The 20,453-nt window shown below is 41.9% G+C and overlaps 1 protein-coding gene across 1 annotated transcript in view; it reads right to left on the bottom strand.

The window, feature by feature from the left end:
• The window catches only part of ghra (growth hormone receptor a), a 153,260-nt gene extending 133,804 nt beyond the window's left edge, over positions 1-19,456 (bottom strand). Inside the window, exon 1 of the mRNA XM_034170546.1 lies at positions 19,231-19,456. The gene's annotated coding sequence lies outside the window, so the exon portion shown is untranslated. The remainder of the gene's footprint in view (positions 1-19,230) is intronic.
• Between the last annotated feature and the right edge of the window lie 997 nt (positions 19,457-20,453).

Below are 20,453 nucleotides of genomic sequence, written 5' to 3'. Positions count from 1 at the left end.
ATGGATTAGATCAACTTTTGGTTGATTGAAGACGGAATAAATTCTTATGTGGATTAACTTCCTGAAGGATTACAATATCACACAAGGATCGTGGTCAGCTAACGACTAATAGCTGATGAAGAGGAAATCAAGTTCATCGAGCTGGAGACCCTAACCTCAAAAACCTCCTTCCCTCACTCCTAGAAAAAATTGTTAAGAAGTAAATCCAGTCACAGTCAAAGTAAGATCAGTCAGAATTATTGGATGAAAAAAAAAAATCTCTGCCAATCATTATTCTAATTATATTTGAATTACTGTTGTGAAATTATCACCATATAACCTATTTTGATTATGTTATCAGCACTTGCAAAACCTGCAATAAAATTCCAAGCATGCAATTAAAGTGTTAAGGCTCGGACATTGGATTATTGATGCTTTTTAAGGTGTGAAAGTTAAGTTTATTGGGTATACAACATCAAGTGCTCTAAAAGGTTAGTCTGGTTTTTAATGAAAATAACACATCCTGGGGACTCGCTGTACGAGTCACTAAATTTAAAATCTAGCAACATTCCAAGAGCCCTGATCCATAAGAGGAGAGCTGCCGTTAACGGGTGTGGCCGGTTCGTATCCTGGTTCCTGAGAAGGCTATTCGACCGGGGTGCGAGATCAGCTTCAGCGGGGTGGACGTCCGGATGGAGGCAGTGAGCAGCTAGACGAATCTCCTCGCCACCAGCTTAAACAACCTTTGTGCAGCCCTGCCGGGTAATACCCGTGGAGACACGAAGGTCGGACACCAGAGACGGAGAGCTGGTTTTACACAAACACACTCATCGGAGGGTGAGCGTGTGCCGTGTATCTAAAAAGCAGGATCTGACAACACAAACACACTCAAACACCGATGTCAGGCTGCTGCCATACAAGGCGCTCACTACACACTGGGAGCAACTAGGGGATTAAGTACCTTGCCTGAGGGCCCTTAGTGATTTTCCAGTCAGGCTGGGAATTGAAACGAGGATCCTCTGGGCTCAAGCCCAATGCTAAACCACTAGACATCACCTCCCCAGTTTCAATACTTTGTTTATACACCTTTGGCAGCAATTACAGCCTCAAGTCTTCTTGAATATGATGCCACAGGCTTGGTGCACCTATCTTTGGACAGTTTTGTCCATTCCTCTTTGCAGCACCTCTCCAGCTCCATCAGGTTGGATGGGGCATGTTGGTGCGCAGACATTTTCAGATCTCTCAAGAGATGTTCAATCAGATTCAGGTCTGGGCTCTGGCTGGGCCACTAAAGGATTCACAGAGTTGTCCTAAAGCCACTCCTTTCGGAAGAACCAAGGACCACTTGTGGAGAGCTTCAGAAAGTCCAGGAATTAGCAGGTACAACTGTTTCAAAGAAAACAATAAGTAATGCACTCAATGGCCTGTATGCAGGCTCACCACACTTGACTCCATTGCTGAAGAAAAAGCATGTTGGAGCTCATTTAATGTTTGCTGCACAACATTTAGACAAGCCTCTGAAATACTGACAGAATATAGTCTGGTCAGACGAGACCAAAATTGAACTCTTTGGATGCCATAATTAATACACACCGTGTTTGGAGGACAAATGGCACTGCAAGTTTGGAGGTGGGAGCATCATGGTGTGGGGCTGTTTTTCAGCATACAGCACTGACAAACTTCATCTAACTGAAGGAAGGATGAATGGAAAAATGCGCTGAAACATTCTTGATAAAAATCTGCTGCCATCTGGGCCCCTCCCCAATCGGACCGGGAGTGACATGTTTAGCCGCATGTTCTCCTTGAATTGCTGGCTGTCTGAGTGGTGTCCAAAAAATGAGGTGGGCTTCATAGATAATTGGCAAAGCTTCTGGGGAAAACCTGGTCTTGTTAGGAGAGACGGCATCCATCCCACTTTGGATGGAGCAGCTCTCATTTCTAGAAATCTGGCCAATTTTCTTAAATCCTCCAAACCGTGACTATCCAGGGTTGGGACCAGGAAGCAGAGTTGTAGTCTTACACACCTCTCTGCAGCTTCTCTCCCACTGCCCTCCCCTCATTACCCCATCCCGTAGAGACGGTGCCTGCTCCCAGACCACCAATAACCAGCAAAAATCTATTTAAGCATAAAAATTCAAAAAAGAAAAAATAATATAGCACCTTCAACTGCACCACAGACCTAAAACAGTTAAATGTGGTCTATTTAACATTAGGTACTCTCTCTTCTAAGTCCCTGTTAGGTAAATGATATAATAATTGATCAACATATTGATTTATTCTTCCTTACAGAAACCTGGTTACAGCAGGATGAATATGTTAGTTTAAATGAGTCAACACCCCCGAGTCACACTAACTGCCAGAACGCTCGTAGCACGGGCCGAGGTGGAGGATTAGCAGCAATCTTCCATTCCAGCTTATTAATTAATCAAAAACCCAGACAGAGCTTTAATTCATTTGAAAGCTTGACTCTTAGTCTTGTCCATCCAAATTGGAAGTCCAAAAAAACAGTTTTATTTGTTATTATCTATCGTCCACCTGGTCGTTACTGTGAGTTTCTCTATGAATTTTCAGACCTTTTGTCTGACTTAGTGCTTAGCTCAGATAATTATAGTGGGTGATTTTAACATCCACACAGATGCTGAGAATGACAGCCTCAACACTGCATTTAATCTATTATTAGACTCAATTGGCTTTGCTCAAAATGTAAATGAGTCCACCCACCACTTTACTCTATCTTAGATCTTGTTCTGACTTATGGTATGGAAATTGAAGACTTAACAGTATTCCCTGAAAACTCCCTTCTGTCTGATCATTTCTTATAACATTTACATTTACTCTGATGGACTACCCAGCAGTGGGGAAGTTTCATTACACTAGAAGTCTTTCAGAAAGCGCTGTAACTAGGTTTAAGGATATGATTCCTTCTTTATGTTCTCTAATGCCATATACCAACCCAGTGCAGAGTAGCTACCTAAACTCTGTAAGTAAGATAGAGTATCTCGTCAATAGTTTTACATCCTCATTGAAGACAACTTTGGATGCTGTAGCTCCTCTGAAAAAGAGAGCTTTAAATCAGAAGTGTCTGACTCCGTGGTATAACTCACAAACTCGCAGCTTAAAGCAGATAACCCGTAAGTTGGAGAGGAAATGGCATCTCACTAATTTAGAAGATCTTCACTTAGCCTGGAAAAAGAGTCTGTTGCTCTATAAAAAAGCCCTCCGTAAAGCTAGGACATCTTAATACTCATCACTAATTGAAGAAAATAAGAACAACCCCAGGTTTCTTTTCAGCACGGCAGCCAGGCTGACAAAGAGTCAGAGCTCTATTGAGCTGAGTATTCCTTTAACTTTAACTAGTAATGACTTCATGACTTTCTTTGCTAATAAAATTTTAACTATTAGAGAAAAAATTACTCATAACCATCCCAAAGACGTATCGTTATCTTTGGCTGCTTTCAGTGATGCCGGTATTTGGTTAGACTCTTTCTCTCCGATTGTTCTGTCTGAGTTATTTTCATTAGTTACTTCCTCCAAACCATCAACATGTTTATTAGACCCCATTCCTACCAGGCTGCTCAAGGAAGCCCTACCATTATTTAATGCTTCGATCTTAAATATGATCAATCTATCTTTATTAGTTGGCTATGTACCACAGGCTTTTAAGGTGGCAGTAATTAAACCATTACTTAAAAAGCCATCACTTGACCCAGCTATCTTAGCTAATTATAGGCCAATCTCCAACCTTCCTTTTCTCTCAAAAATTCTTGAAAGGGTAGTTGGAAAACAGCTAACTGATCATCTGCAGAGGAATGGTCTATTTGAAGAGTTTCAGTCAGGTTTTAGAATTCATCATAGTACAGAAACAGCATTAGTGAAGGTTACAAATGATCTTCTTATGGCCTCAGACAGTGGACTCATCTCTGTGCTTGTTCTGTTAGACCTCAGTGCTGCTTTTGATACTGTTGACCATAAAATTTTATTACAGAGATTAGAGCATGCCATAGGTATTAAAGGCACTGCGCTGCGGTGGTTTGAATCATATTTATCTAATAGATTACAATTTGTTCATGTAAATGGGGAATCTTCTTCACAGACTAAGGTTAATTATGGAGTTCCACAAGGTTCTGTGCTAGGACCAATTTTATTCACTTTATACATGCTTCCCTTAGGCAGTATTATTAGACGGCATTGCTTAAATTTTCATTGTTACGCAGATGATACCCAGCTTTATCTATCCATGAAGCCAGAGGACACACACCAATTAGTTAAACTGCAGGATTGTCTTACAGACATAAAGACAGACTCAGATAAAACTGAAGTTATTGTACTTGGCCCCACAAATTTTAGAAACATGGTGTCTAACCAGATCCTTACTCTGGATGGCATTACCCTGACCTCTAGTAATACTGTGAGAAATCTTGGAGTCATTTTTGATCAGGATATGTCATTCAATGCCCAGATTAAACAAATATGTAGGACTGCTTTTTTGCATTTACGCAATATCTCTAAAATTAGAAAGGTCTTGTCTCAGAGTGATGCTGAAAAACTAATTCATGCATTTATTTCCTCTAGGCTGGACTATTGTAATTCATTATTATCAGGTTGTCCTAAAAGTTCCCTGAAAAGCCTTCAGTTAATTCAAAATGCTGCAGCTAGAGTACTAACAGGGACTAGAAGGAGAGAGCATATCTCACCCATATTGGTCTCTCTACATTGGCTTCCTGTTAATTCTAGAATAGAATTTAAATTCTTCTTCTTACTTATAAGGTTTTGAATAATCAGGCCCCATCTTATCTTAGGGACCTCATAGTACCATATCACCCCAACAGAGCGCTTCACTCTCAGACTGCAGGCTTACTTGTAGTTCCTAGGGTTTGTAAGAGTAGAATGGGAGGCAGAGCCTTCAGCTTTCAGGCTCCTCTCCTGTGGAACCAGCTCCCAATTCAGATCAGGGAGACAGACACCCTCTCTACTTTTAAGATTAGGCTTAAAACTTTCCTTTTTGCTAAAGCTTATAGTTAGGGCTGGATCAGGTGACCCTGAACCATCCCTTAGTTATGCTGCTATAGACGTAGACTGCTGGGGGGTTCCCATGATGCACTGAGTGTTTCTTTCTCTTTTTGCTCTGTATGCACCACTCTGCATTTAATCATTAGTGATTGATCTCTGCTCTTTTCCACAGCATGTCTTTTTCCTGGTTCTCTCCCTCAGCCCCAACCAGTCCCAGCAGAGGACTGCCCCTCCCTTAGCCTGGTTCTGCTGGAGGTTTCTTCCTGTTAAAAGGGAGTTTTTCCTTCCCACTGTCGCCAAGTGCTTGCTCACAGGGGGTCGTTTTGACCGTTGGGGTTTTTACGTAATTATTGTATGGCCTTGCCTTACAATATAAAGCGCCTTGGGGCAACTGTTTGTTGTGATTTGGCGCTATATAAATAAAATTGATTTGATTTGATCTACCAGGATGATGAAGATGAAATTTCAACAAGACAATAATCCTAAACACACAGCCAAGGAAACTCGCAGTTGGTTTCAGAGAATGAAAATAAAACTGCTAGAATGCCAATCACCAGACTTCAATCCAACTGAAAATCTATGGAAAGAACTAAAGATCAGAGTTCATAGAAGAGGTCCACGGGACCCTCAAGATTTGAACACTGTTTGTGTGGAAGAATGGGCCAAAATCACAGCTGAGCAGTGCATGTGACTAGTTTCTCCACACAGGCTAACAAAGGCTTTTTTATCAAGTACTAAATAAATTTCAGTAAATACTTTCAATACTTTTTTCTCTGTGTCATTCCATTTATTACACATAATTTAATTTCTGACCTTATTTTGTTTTGGTTTCTTTGTATGGTTGGTTTCAAAAGAAAATATGAGGAAATATTTTTATCAACCACTATTTACAACAGGCATTGAGACTTGCTACACACACACACACACACACACACACACACACACACACACACACACACACTGTTGGCCCAGGCATTGCTGGAACAGGTGCATTGTTTTTATGATGAGAGGCCCTTTGGCCCTTTGGCAATTTTACTGAGGAACTTCCCTGATGAGTCTGATGTGTTGCGTTCACAAGAAAAATCACAGCATCTTTACTGGTATACAAATATATGCACTAAACAGCCCTGAAATCCATTTACTTCATGTACTCCCATACAAGTACTGTATTCACTCGTCTGAGTACCCTGGGCATTCCGTGCGAATTTTTGTCGGACCGCCCATTTCAATAAGATGTCTGATTTCCTCACAAATAAAGAATAACTCACCTGTCTGTCTGTTTTTACCCTATCCTTTTGTCATTTATTGCACAGGGGTGGTGACCAAGTGGTTTGTGCACTTGGTTTCGGTGCAGAAGGTTCCTGGTTCACACCCCCTGCCCGTTTCTCCATGAAATGCGGAGCCGCGTCAGGAAGGGCATCCAGTGTAAAGCTTGTGCCAAAATCAACATGCAGGTCAACCTTGGATCTGCTGTGGTGACCTTAAGTGAAAACAAGGGACCAGCCAAAGAGGCTTACTTTTTATTTTTGTCATTTATTAAATGTGTTCCTTGTCAGTTGATGTTTGGGGCAGAAAAAAAAAAAAGGGGGGGGGGGTGAAGTGAAGTGCACGGTCAGTTTTGAATGTTAACCACAAAGATTTACTTTACTGCGTTTATACTAAAACTCTGGCATGACATCATCACAGTGATGCTTTACACTGATACGCTTTACAGTGATGCTTCACACTGACCCTTTCACATACACACACTGATGTCACGGTGCTGCCATGCAAGCCGCTCACTTGCACAGCATAAATGTGTGATGGACAAGATATACACGATGAACACAGATTGCTGGTGAAACACTACAATAAAAACATGAGTGCATTTGATTTTTTTAATCTGCTCTGTGTCAGCCTGACCCCGTCAGATCTCAGAAGCTAAGCAGTGCGGGACCTGGTTAGTACTTGGATGGGAGACCTCTTTGGAACACCAGCGGCTGTGTGTGTTTCTCCAGGTAACACTGGAGTTGTGTCAGGAAGGGCATCCGGCGTAAAACCCGTGCAAAATATCAATGCGGATCTGGTTGTATCCACTGTGGCGACCCCGAACACAAAACAGGAGCAGCTAAATGGACAACCATCTCTTTAATATGATATTTTTGTGCATAAAAAAAATTTTAAAAAAAATCAATGTTTCCTGTTTAGGCACTCTGGCAAAACAATTTCCTTCCAGATTAATAAAGCTCTTCTTATTCTGATCATAAAACATAGTGAAAACCCATTGTTTTTTGCTTTTTACAATATGCTGGTGGTCACGCAATTAATTTACTTTAGGTGAGCATTTAATAAACTTTAATTAAAAAAAAAAATCAAGTGGGCGTTAAACCAACTTTCCTCAAAAAAGGGGGTGGGTGGATGCTCTGCCCTGGGCCCTTAGACGCGGGATTACATTTATTTCACCGCACACTCAGTCAAACTCAGACAGTATGCATGAATGCAGCAAGCATGACGACATGATTAACCCTGTATGATGTGCATAATGTGATTTAAAATGTGCATTTTCCTGATTTACTTATTTATTTTACATGGTGTAGATGTTTAATATTCTTCAGTTTATGGGTTCTTTAATAGATATCAATATACAGTATAGTATCCTATTTTGGGGTTTCCATTAGATAGCATATAGAATATGTATTTTGTCTTCCTATAGTAAGCTAGCAGGGTGAACTTTAGATAGATACCTAAACCATATTACATCATAGCTTCTGTTTCTATAATAAAATATCCATATTTATAGAATAGCCTTCTTCTTTGTCTTTCTTTGCTGTTCCCATTAGGGGTCGCCACAGCAGATCAATCGTTTCCATCTCACCTTGTCCTCTGTATCTTCCTCTGTCACACCAACCACCTGCATGTCCTCCTTCAACACATCCATAAACCTCCTCTTTGGCCTCCCTCTTCTCCTCCTGCCTGGTGGCTCCATCCTCAGCATCCTTCTCCCTACATACCCTGGGTCCCTCCTCTGCACATGTCCAAACCATCTCAATTGCGCCTCCCTGACTTTGTCTCCAAATCGTCCTACCAGAGCTGTCCCTCTGATATGTTCATTCCTAATCTGGTCCATTCTTGTTACTCCCAAAGAGAATCTCAACATCTTCAGCTCTGCCACCTCCAGCTCTGCTTCCTGTCTTTTTGTTAGTGCCACCGTCTCTAAGCCGTACAACACAGCTGGTCTCACTACTGTCTTGTAAACTTTCCCCTTCACTCTTGCTGATATTCTTCGGTCACAAATCACTCCTGCCACCTTTCTTCACCCACTCCACCCTGCCTGCACTCTCTTCTTCACCTCTTTACCACACTCTCCATTACTTTGAACAGTTGACCCCAAATATTTAAACTCATCTACTTTCACCACTTCTACTCCTTGTAACCGCACTATTCCACTGGGCTCCCTCTCATTCACACACATGTACTCAGTCTTGCTTCTACTGACTTTCATTCTCCTTCTCTCCAAAGCATATCTCCACCTGTCCAGACGAGACTCAACTTGCTCTCTGCTCTCACTACAGATCACAATGTCATCTGCAAACATCATAGTCCATGGGGACTCCTGTCTGATCTCATCCGTCAACTTGTCCATAACCACTGCAAACAAGAAAGGGCTCAGAGCTGATCCTTGGTGTAATCCCACCTCCACCTTGAATGAGTCTGTCATTCATACTGCGCATCTCACCGCTGTCACACTATTCTTGTACATGTCCTGCACTACCCTAACATAGTTCTCTGCCACTCCAGACATCCTCATACAATACCACAGCTCTTCTCTTGGCACCCTGTCATAAGCTTTTTCTAAGTCCACAAACACACAATGTAACTGTTTCTGGTCTTCTCTGTATTTCTCCAACAGTATTCTCAGAGCAAACGTTGCATCTGTAGTGCTCTTTCTCGGCATGAAACCATATTGCTGCTCACAGATCTTCACCTGTTTTCTAAGCCTAGCTTCTACTACTGTATCCCGTAACTTCATGCTGTGGCTGATCAACTTTATGCCTCTGTAGTTACTGCAGCTCTGCACATCACCCTTGTTCTTGAAAATAGGAACCAGCACACTTTGTCTCCACTCCTCAGGCATCCTCTCACTTTCCAAGATTTTATTAAACAATCTGGTTAGAAACTCTACTGCCATCTCTCCTAGACATTTCCATGCCTCCAATGGAATGTCATCTGGACCAACTGCCTTTCCACTCTTCATCCTCTTCATAGCAGCCCTCAGTTCTTCCTTACTAATCTCTTGTACTTCCTGATTTACTCTCACCACATCATCCAGCCTTTTCTCTCACTCATTTTCTTTATTCATCAGCTCTTCAAAATATTCCCTCCACCTTCTCAGCACACACTCCTCACTTGTCAGCACATTACCATGTGCATCTTTTACCACCCTAACCTGCTGCACATCCTTTCCAGCTCTGTCCCTTTGTCTGGCCAATTGGTACAAGTCCTTTTCTCCTTCCTTACTATTCAGCTTCTTGTACAGCTCGCAATATGCCTTTTCCTTCACTTTTACCACTTCTCTTTTCGCCTTATACCGCATCTCCTTGTACTCCCGTCTACTTTCTTCATCTCTACAACTATCCCAAAACTTTTTCACCAACCTCTTTCTCCTTATGCTTTCCTGGATCTCTTCATTCCACCACCACAACACCACCACAAGTCTCCTTGTCTTCCTTCCACTGTCCAGATGTCATACTCAGTACTGTCCTGTCTCCCTCACCACATCTGCAGTACTTTTCCAGTTGTCCAAAACTGCTTCCCCTCCAACCAGTGCTTCTCTCACCTGCTCGCTAAATTTCACACAACAGTCTTCCTCCTTCAGCTTCCACCATCTGATCCTTTGTTGAGGTCTCACTCTCTTCTTCTTCTTTACGTCTAAATTCATCCTACAAACAACCATCCTATGCTGTCTAACAACACTCTCTCCTGCCACCACCTTACAGTCTCTGATTTCCTTTAGCTTGCATCTCCTATAAAGAATGTAGTCCACCTGTGTGCACCTTCCTCCACTCTTATATGTTACCCTGTGCTCCTCCCTTTTCTTAAAGTAGGTATTCACCACAGCCATTTCCATCCTTTTTGCAAAATCAACTACCATCTGTCCTTCCCCATTCCTATCCTTGATACCATATCTATCAATCAATCAATCAATTTTTTTATATAGCGCCAAATCACAACAAACAGTTGCCCCAAGGCGCTTTATATTGTAAGGCAAGGCCATACAATAATTATGTAAAACCCCAACGGTCAAAATGAACCCCTGTGAGCAAGCACTTGGCTACATCTTGGCTAATCTACCCATTACTTCCTCATCACCTCTGTTTCCTTCACCAACATGCCCACTGAAGTCTGCTCCTATCACCACTCTTTCATGCTTGGGCACACTCTCCACCACCTCATCTAACACACTCCAGAAATCTTCTTTCTCCTTCATCTCACAACCTACCTGTGGGGCATATGCACTGATGATATTCATCATCACCCCTTCAATTTCTAACTTCACACTCATCACCCTGTCAGACACTCGCTTAACCTCCAACACACTTTTAACATACTCTTCCTTTAAAATGACCCCAACACCATTTCTCTTCCTGTCCTCACCATGGTACAACAACTTGTACCCACCGCCGATGCTCCTGCTCTTACTTCCCTTCCACTTGGTCTCTTGCACACACAATATGTCTACCTTTCTCCTCTCCATCATATCAGCCAGCTCTCTCCCTTTACCAGTCAGACTACCAATATTCAAAGTCCCTACTCTCATTTCCACCCTTCTAGTTTTCTTCTTCTCCCGCTGTTTGTGGAAACGTTCTCCTCCTCTTCTTCGTCGTCTTTGCCCAGCAGCAGCCCAATTTCCACCTGCACCCTGTTGGGCAACAGCACCGGTGGCGGATGTTGTTAACCCAGGCCGCGACCGATCTGGTATGGAAATTCAATTCTTAGTCTGCATAGTTGGGTTGGCTTGTTTTACGCTGGATGACCTTCCTGACGCAACCCTCCTCATTTATCCGGGCTTCGGACCAGATAGCCTTCTAGTTATAATTTATTTTACTACTAGCCTATAGACTAGATATACGTATAATACAAGCCTCTCCTGTATGAATATTTAGGTTTTAGAAGCTAATTCCTATATATTATGTAGTACTATATTTCTTGTATATGTTGTTGTATATGTTGTTTATTACCCTCAGGGGTCGAAACAGTACGTGCATGTGCTAGTTTTTGCACGTACTATTCGAGCGGTGCATGTAATTTTATACTGCACTAGCACTGGTGCAAGTAACTTTATCCAAGTTTTATCAACTATAAGCGCCAGTACAATGAACCAATAAAGGAATAAATAAGGAAAAAAACAATTTCCAGTGTGTTGTCTTTGTCTTTCCTGCGTTTTATGACTCTCACACATGGAGCGAGTTGCTGTGCTCTATTTGTTGTGTTCGCGCGTGCACATGTAAACAAAGAAAAGAAAAAAAACTGGCTGCGGTTCCTCTCTCTCTGCCCTCAAACTCTGTCATCATTGTGTTATAAACTAGTCATCATTTGTTTTATTATACATCTGTGTAGTTAATAAAATTATCTTCACGGACGATTAGTTCGCGTGCACACGTGAAAAAAAATCATCTGGCTGCCGCTGTGGTTCCTTTACGGAACCCGGGAGAGGTCACTTAAAGTGATTTTTTTTTTTCTGGCCATGATAATTTGTGTGCACGTTTCCTTTAATTAAGCCCACGAATTAATAAAACGTGCGCAAGTTTTCCTTTCGTTCAAAATGAACTCCATAATATGACCTAAATTGTCATCGTCACGACGGGGAGAAGCTTCACCCTCAGCATCCTTTTTAATGTGCTTAAACTCCAGATGATGCCATGCTGGACAGCTGGAGTTCTCTATATGTCCTTGTGTGCCCAAACCATGATGATACACCCTGACCAGATCCATTTCTACACTGTCTGCTGGTTTGTTGGCTAATAGCCAACATTTATGTGTCAAAACAATGTTGAATAATTGAGTGCACGTTTTACAAATTGTGACCACGTTTAAGTAGATCGTGCCCTTGTTTCACTCAAACGAATCTTAAAACGTGCACACAATATCATAAAACGTGCACACAATATAATAAAACGTGCGCACATTCTCTCCACATGCAAAACATTTTGCGATGACACTTCCAGGGCTCTGTAGTTCCTCGCTCTCTCTCCCTTCAAACTCTGTCATAATTGTGTTATAAACCAGTCATAATTGTGTTACAAACCAGTCACCATTTGTTTTATTTTACATCTGTGTAGTTAATAAATAAAATAATCTTCACAGACGATTCGTTCGCGCGCGCACATGAAAAAAAAAAAACTGTCTGCCGCTGCCGCTGCTGCTGCTGCTCTCCCCTCAAACTCTCCCCAGAGTGGAAGAGTCTGACACATCAGCGGAGGAGTTTTAAGGTTGATATAAGATTGACTTTTGGTTGAGCAAGTAACTTTTTTTTGGTGAAAGTAATTTTTTTGTAACTAGCACCAGTGCAAGTATGTTTAAAAATGTATTTCGACCCCTGACCCTTATTATGTAAATATCACTTATATACATGATGTCATATTTCTTGAGCCGCTTGGGTGGGTAGGGAGAGTTCCCATGGGATAAACAAGTTTTTGAACCTACCATCCCTGGTTCTCAAGACCAGGCACCTAAGCGGCTCTACTCTACTCTTCTTTTTTTTTATATTTAGATATACCTTAGTATACACTAGTATAGTTCTACTTTAGAATAACTGTCTGATTTTAGAGGCACAATGGATTCAAACAAATCAGAATTTCTAGTCACAAATTCAGTAATATGGATTTAGACGAGTGATGCGTGGCAGTAAATCACTGGTTCAGGCTACAGCTTCAGTATAGGATCTGAAGAGCCTGTTGCTTAGGAGCATGACATACAGATGTGCAGCATCTCCCTCTCCAACACACTCATGTATTTTTACCCACACACACACTTCACTGAACAGCAGATGTGCACATGTGTATACCAGTGAGTGAAATCTAATGGTTTTCAGAGAGCTACTGAGCTGTCAGAGAACATAACAGCTGCAGACTGCTTAATGTCGTATGTGGGAGTGTAGCGAGCAGTGAGATGGACACTGACGGAACTAATGTCTGTTAAAAAAAAAAATCTCTTACTTTACATTGTAACGCCGTCCGTAATGCAGCACACCCTGCTTTTCTCTAGATGAGTACTACTAATGCAGCCACTGCTACATTCATAACGCCTATTAAGACAAGTTCAGAGAGATTCAGGTGAATCGTCACCTTATCGCCAATAAGTGCACAACAACAACTTTGGATCTCAACAAGTCAGGTTCCTCCTTCGGAGCCATCTTGAATAGATTCATGGTATCACAAATGACTGCAGGGATGAGCTACATAGATTTCAAATTTCTATATCCGCCCACCCTCTTTTTTAATGAAAGTTGCTTAAACACCCACCCGAAACGTAATTAATTTTGTGACCTAAACACATCGTAAAAAGCAAAAACTGAGTTTTCACAATGTTTTTCTTGTTGTTTCCATGTCATCAGCGTGCACTGGTCTTTCGCCGAATGCCCTAAACACACCACATGGCTACTAGGGATGGGGATTGATAAGATTTTATTGATATCGATACCATTATCAATTCTGCTTATCAATTTAATTCCTTATCGATTCCCTTATCGATACCTGGTGAATTTTCTGTGTACTAAAATAGATTTTACAGGTTTTCTATGTCAACAACATTTTATTGAGTCTTAAAGTAAGTAAATATGAAAATAGTCACTGGATCCTTAAACTCTGGACATAAATAAACTCTACATGGTGGATCCTTGATCTCTGGACATAAACAGAAATAAACAAAATCTGTAGTTTTTGTCAAAAGCATTTCCTTTCAGACATTATTGGCATGAATGTCTTTCCATACATCTGAGCTGAGCTCTTGCAGCTGTGCTGCGCGTCACCATCAATGTAATTCATGAAGTGCGCAGGACGTGTCATTTTGGGAGGAAAAAACATTTTAGTCAATTATAGTTTATTGTCTGTATTACAACGTTTGGAAAGACATGCCATTTTTTTAAAGTGACGATTCACTTAATTCCGACCAGATTCTGTCTCGGCCGAGAGCTGGGCAGCGTTTGGAGCTGTTCAATGGAACGGCGGATGATTCTCGTTTCTTGACTGCAACAAAAAAAGGGTCCCAGTTAGTGACTTTAATCCGCACAAAAGTGACTCATTATCGACATATTTTAATGGCTTTGAGAGGGGTTAAGAAGAGGACTTGCCCCTTCTGAAGACTGGCGAAGCAATGAACCAACGAAGCAGCAGTTCGAAGCACTGCTTTATTGGTTCAACCTTCCACGTTGAGTCGCGCTGCATAAGCGGATGATTACAGACCTGCTGCAGGGTCTATAATCAATGTGGAGAAATGATCATTTTCCCGACAAACCCCTCAAAAACAACAACCGCTCAGAAGCATACAGAAGCAGACAACAGTAAGGTTGCATACAAAACCTTTCAAAGTAAATTTTACCCAAATGCACATATTCCATTTAATCTAACAATATGTGTGTTTGAAGTCAGCTAGATTGTTCTTTTGTTCCAAAGATCCACTGGAACCTCAGGATTACAAGTAAGGAACTGATGAAGAAGTTGGAGACATCAGATAGAAATTTGATCTCGCCCACCTTTAACAGATCACTCCATATCCATTGCTTGAAAGGCTGACAACCAAGTACAAAGCCATTAATCCATACTGACATGAAAAAAGGTTTGGACTTTCTCTTGGTGGTCAACTGAAAACTTTTGTCTGGCTTTTTAATGTTATTTTTTATGATAATGGCTTCATCTTTGGCTGACAGCCTTTCATGCTGTGGTGATGGAATGCTCTCTTCAAGGTTCAAATGTTCTCTAATGTCTGAGTGTTCATTTAGATCTCCTTCCTCAATGATGTAAAGCCTGTTAGGCCTGAAGCACTGTACTTTTTTATAAACAACTGTACAGTAAGGAAGTGCCATATCATATTGTCTATGTATGATACACCAGTCGAATTTAACCCCATTAAAAGAAAGTCATCCTGCAATATTAACGATATACGGTGCATCTGGAAAGTATTCACAACGCTTCACTTTTTCCACATTTTTTTGTTACAGCCTTATTCCAAAATGGATGAAATTAATTTTTTTACCTCAAAATTCGACACACAATACCCCATAATGACAATGTGAAAAACGTTTGGGTTTTTTTTTGTTGTTTTTAGCTTTTTGCAAATTTATTAAACGTAAAAAACTAAGAAATCACACGTACATAAGTATTCACAGCCTTTGCCATGAAGCTCAAAATTGAGCTCAGGTGTATCCTGTTTTCACTGATCTTTGAGACGTTTCTACAGCTTAACTGGAGTCCACCTGGGGTAAATTCAGTTGACTTGTACATGATTTGGAAAGGCACACACCTGCCTACATATAAGGTCCCACAGTTGACAGTGCATGTTAGAGCACAAACCAAGCATGTGAACAGGGCTGTGAAATGAAAATTGTAAAATCCGAGGAAAATTCGCAGGGGTCTGGGGGGCGCAGCTCCCCAGGAGCCAGGGTCTAGGGCCTTGTGGGGCCTCAGAAACCAAATTAAATTTTCATGTACTGATATATTTTCAACATCTCCTGGAAGAAAAAATCTCAAAATGAGTGCATATTTAAATGATCCTAGCGTCAACCTTTCATTTGAACCATCAATGATCATGTTGAAATAATAGAATACGACATGGAAGTAGGACGTGGAATGATTTTCCTTTTAATTGTAAACCAAATTATGCATTAACTCAGAACAATTAGACTACATGAAATTCATGAAGACTGAAAAGACTGTTAAACCATGTCAAAAACCACAGCTAAAGATTGTAGAATATTTTAAAAATCAGGGTAAAATATCAATAACATACCTAATAATAAAAAGCCACACATTCTTGTGTAAATTCCTTTAAATCCACTCAAAGCCACAGTCTTTTTTCCCATGAAAAAGTCTACAATAATAAAAACTAATTTACACTGTTGTGTAAATTCATGTAGCCTAAATTCATTCAAAGCCACAATGTCTTTTTTTCAATGAAAGGAAGTCAAGATTAATGAAAGACAAAAAGGCACATAATCTTTTCTGAAATCCTGTTTGAACAGCACAATGTTTATCTTCCAGAGAGGAAAAAAATTCTTACCAGTTTGCTTTTCCCATTTATCTTTCAGGTGTGTTGATGAAGCCAGCAACAATTCCACGGATTCTTGTCCTTATCACACTTTTTCAAACCGTCTTTCTCGCCATCTTCACTCTGTCTGATGTCGCTCCGTGACACAGACATGCTGCAAAATTCTTCTTTTAAAACTTGAAAGTTCTAAAAGTGTGCGATGTCCAAATGCTACGCTTAGCTAAGCTTCGCACAGGAGCCACACAGCGTCGCCGCAGCAACCAACCAGCCCCGCTTTACGACAACTGTCGTAACAGCCAGGCTTTGAGTGGCATTTTTCCTCCGCGAATCTCCGCGGATCCGAGGAAACTGATTTGTATCTGTAACACACAGATCAGTGTCCGTGGACTTATAAAACTTGCATGATGTCGTAAAAAAGAACGCTTTGCAATAAGCATGTTATGGGGCCGCTGAAGAGGAGGTACTGCTGGCCCACCACCACCAGAGGGCGCCCTGCTTGGAGTGCGGGCTCCAAGCACGAGAGGGCGCCGGACCCTGAAGATGACAGCTGTCATTCATCCCCTGCACCAGCTGTCACTCGTTCATCATCATCATCACCATCTTAAAAGCCGGATCGTGACTCCACCTCCTCGCCGAGAAATCGACTACCGTGAGGTACTTTCTCTGCTGATTAACACGTGTGTAGGATTCTGAACTTCTGTTGCAGCCGGTATCCTGTGGTGTCACCCTTATCTGGGAAGTGGCGTGGAGCGTGACGACGACAACCGTGCTACAGATAAGTGGTCACACTAGGAGCTGCACGAGTGTGTGATTCGGAGGTGGAGGTTCTCCTCCTAACTGTGCACAGACTGTAGACCACTGAGTGTAAGGATTTACACTCATTCATCTTTTTCTGCTTTCTGCCAGCAGTACCAGGGTCGACAGCCGAGAGGTCACCTGGGGATTCGGGACTTGGCGGCTCCGGTGTTCTTCAGACCGTTGGTGGTGGAGGCCGTGTGGGACGCGGTCTCTCTCTCGTCGGGGTCTTCTATCTTCGAGCCTGCCCACACGTCACCTGGTGTTCATTGACTTTGCAATTTCTGTACATTTAGTTGTGTATTGTCACAACAGTAAATTGTTACCTTTTGGCTTACTCATTGTCCGTTCATTTGCGCCCCCTGTTGTGGGTCCGTGCTACGACACCTTCCCAACAAAGCATTTTAAAAACTCAGTAACGATCATGATTAAAGAGTACAACACTAACACCCCCCCCCACCCCGCCCATGATGAAATCCACGGAATCCCTCGGATCCGCAGAGTTTTCACAGTCCTGTGTGAAGTATGGATTTTTGATTTGGACAGTGTGGCTAGCACTGCTGTTTCACAGCAAGAAGGTTGTGGGATTGCTTCCCATAATGTCCTTTTCTGTGTGGAGTGTGCATGGTTTCTCTGTGTTTACTCCAGGTGCTCCAACTTTGCAAGACAAACAGGTCAGGTGAATTGGTGACTCGACCGTAGGCGTGAGTACGAGAGTGAACGTGTTTGTCTGTCTATATGTACTGGCCTCATAACCCTTGAATGGAGTAAGTGGATCTAGAAAATGGATGAATAAATGATTTTTGAATCAAATTGTGAAATCCTGAGAGATTCACACCCCTCGGATCAGGTTTGGTGGACAGAGACGTCTGGACACAATTGCAGGACTCGACAACACAGCTCTGGTTTTTAAGACAGTTTACTGCGGCGTATGCTGAGTCTGGTACACAGAAAGGCAGTCAAAAATCAGCAAACAAATCCAAAACATCAGGCGTAAGGTGTGGTCGGTATAAACAGGCAGGTGGTAAAACACAACGTGGTAGCAGGACTAGGAAACACAGATAACAGAGCTGGAAACGAAGGCACAAGGCGCAATGATCTGGCGGGAAACTAGTGCAACTACAGGAGCTTAAATACACCCAGGTGATGAGCTATAGATTAGAAACAGGTGTGTGGAAAGTTCCAGAACAGGGTGTGGCCCAGACAGAGTGTAACGCCCACCACCAAGCACCAAGAGAGACAGACAAGAGAGACAGGGACAGACAAAGCCTAAGCAGGAAAAACCCAGCAAGAGAAATCCAGATTGTGACACCTCGAGTCCTTACTGACATAATACACACCTCAACAAAGTTTGGTTAAATTTTAATATGTTTGTCCAGTAATGGAATGGTCAGCAATACTTCAAATCATATCAATGGGGGGGGGATTGAACAAGACTGTGGGGGGGCACAGTCTTGTTCAATCCCATGAAACAAAAACTAAATTAAATGCATTGTTTTTATGTAGATGCTGCTCTGGTGCAACATTTTTTTTAAATTATTCTAATTTTCTTTAAGCTCTTTTCTGACATTTCAAGAACCACCTTTATGACATCACAAGCATCTAGCGTCACATATTCTGCACAAGGACCCACAGACCCAAGTTTAAAATCCTTCCTCTGTCTGCTCCAAAGGTGATGAGTTTACTTTTTTCTGTTTTACAAATTGAACATGAGTTTTGGACCATGGATCAGATATTTAAAGTTTGCACTGCGGGACATTTTGTGAAAAAAATATATGGTTCGACATATAAGCATGTATTTTGGCACAGATGGTGTCACCGGCCACATGAAGCTGCGTCAACGCCAAACCAATACCTTTATTTCCAGCACCTCGCACTCATCAAACACCACAGAAAGAACACACTTGGTTTTGTTTATGTCTCTTTCCGTAACAAATTACAAGAGACGAACAGGGTGGGTTTTTAACCGGGATTACGTCCGGTGAAAACAGCCGCGTCGGTTCGTGTCTGACAGCACGAAGCCGCTAAGGGCTGATCAGCCGGAAAATACTGAAACTACACGCACGGACTGTTCGTGATTCAGCGAGAGATCGTACAGTCGAAAATCAAACTTGGGTAAAGCTTTCTGAAAGCCCCGACTGTTACATACAGGTGACCATATCCGGTGCGTTACGCACGTTCTAAAATATAAACGCACGAACTTACCGCGAAGTGCTGATCTGGATCAGAGAGAGAGAAAAAAAAGCTAGTGCAGACGGACCGGAGACTTTTCCCAACTTGAAGATCGTGCGGACAGAGTCCGTCCTGCTTCGTCACTTCAGACTTCTGGGCCCACTAAGGATGTTTCGGCTGGACATTTTACATGGTGCAGTGGTTAATTCTGCTGTTTGTGTCCATGTGCTGCTCGGTTCATCATCTTTACGCACACTCCGCGCGCCGTCTGCCTGCTGGAAGGCGTGAAGCGCCCTCATCTGCCAGCGCACGACAGACTTCCAAAATAAAACTCCAGCCACTTCTTTTCCTTCGCAACTGGGAATTTTCAGCACAGAATAATCTCATATTCTTTTAAACTGGAAGACGGTAATCATTGATTTTTTTTTCTTTAATGAACTCACCAACAATCAAACATTCATTCCTCACATGTGCATGATACTTCCTAAAAAAGCCAAACTGTCACTGATTAATTTTCTGTCCTCCAAATGCATGCCCGTATATAGAGGGGGTTCAGGGGGTTCAACCGACCCTCCCCCCCCCCCCCCCCAGAATTCTGCAGATTTTTTTCTGATCTGGATATCAACATTATGTATTTTCTTTTCATTGATAATAAGCAACAAGCACTAACTGTTACACAGCTATTATCACACACCCTCAAGTTTCAATTTCCTCTGCTAGAGTAATCCCTTAAGTGATGAAAGGGGAAACTGCTAGATAAACTTTTCCCATGGGGGTTGAGAATTTTTGCTCCCTGTCCCTATCCTCCTCTGATATCAAACAAATTAGTAGGCTTGTAAATACCCATGTAGACACACTTATAAGCTGAGAAATAAAGGGAGCTTCTCCTTCATGTTGCAAATACTGTAAAGGTGCAAATATTCGCGTGGGACTTATTATGCGAATTTTGCGAGTTAAACAAGGTCGCCAAATTAAATACCACTATTTTAATACATAACGTACATATACGTACATATTCATAATGTAAACGCGAATATTAGGTCTGTTAGAAAACTATCCGACCTTTTTATTTTTTGCAAAAACTATATGGATTTGAATCATGTGCACTTGCATCAGCCAAGCTTGAACCTTCGTGCGCATGCGTGAGTTTTTTCACGCCTGTCGTTGCGTCATTCGCAACCGACAGGCAGGTATAAAGTTTGCATTAATGTTTTTTGGTTCTTCTTGGGTGGTTCTTATGGCAACTGATCCAATCC

This window comes from Thalassophryne amazonica, chromosome 5, assembly GCF_902500255.1.
Source record: "Thalassophryne amazonica chromosome 5, fThaAma1.1, whole genome shotgun sequence".
Taxonomy (NCBI): domain Eukaryota; kingdom Metazoa; phylum Chordata; class Actinopteri; order Batrachoidiformes; family Batrachoididae; genus Thalassophryne; species Thalassophryne amazonica.
The sequence above is the reverse complement of the archived record's forward strand: the minus strand, read 5'-3'. Positions and strand labels throughout refer to the sequence as shown.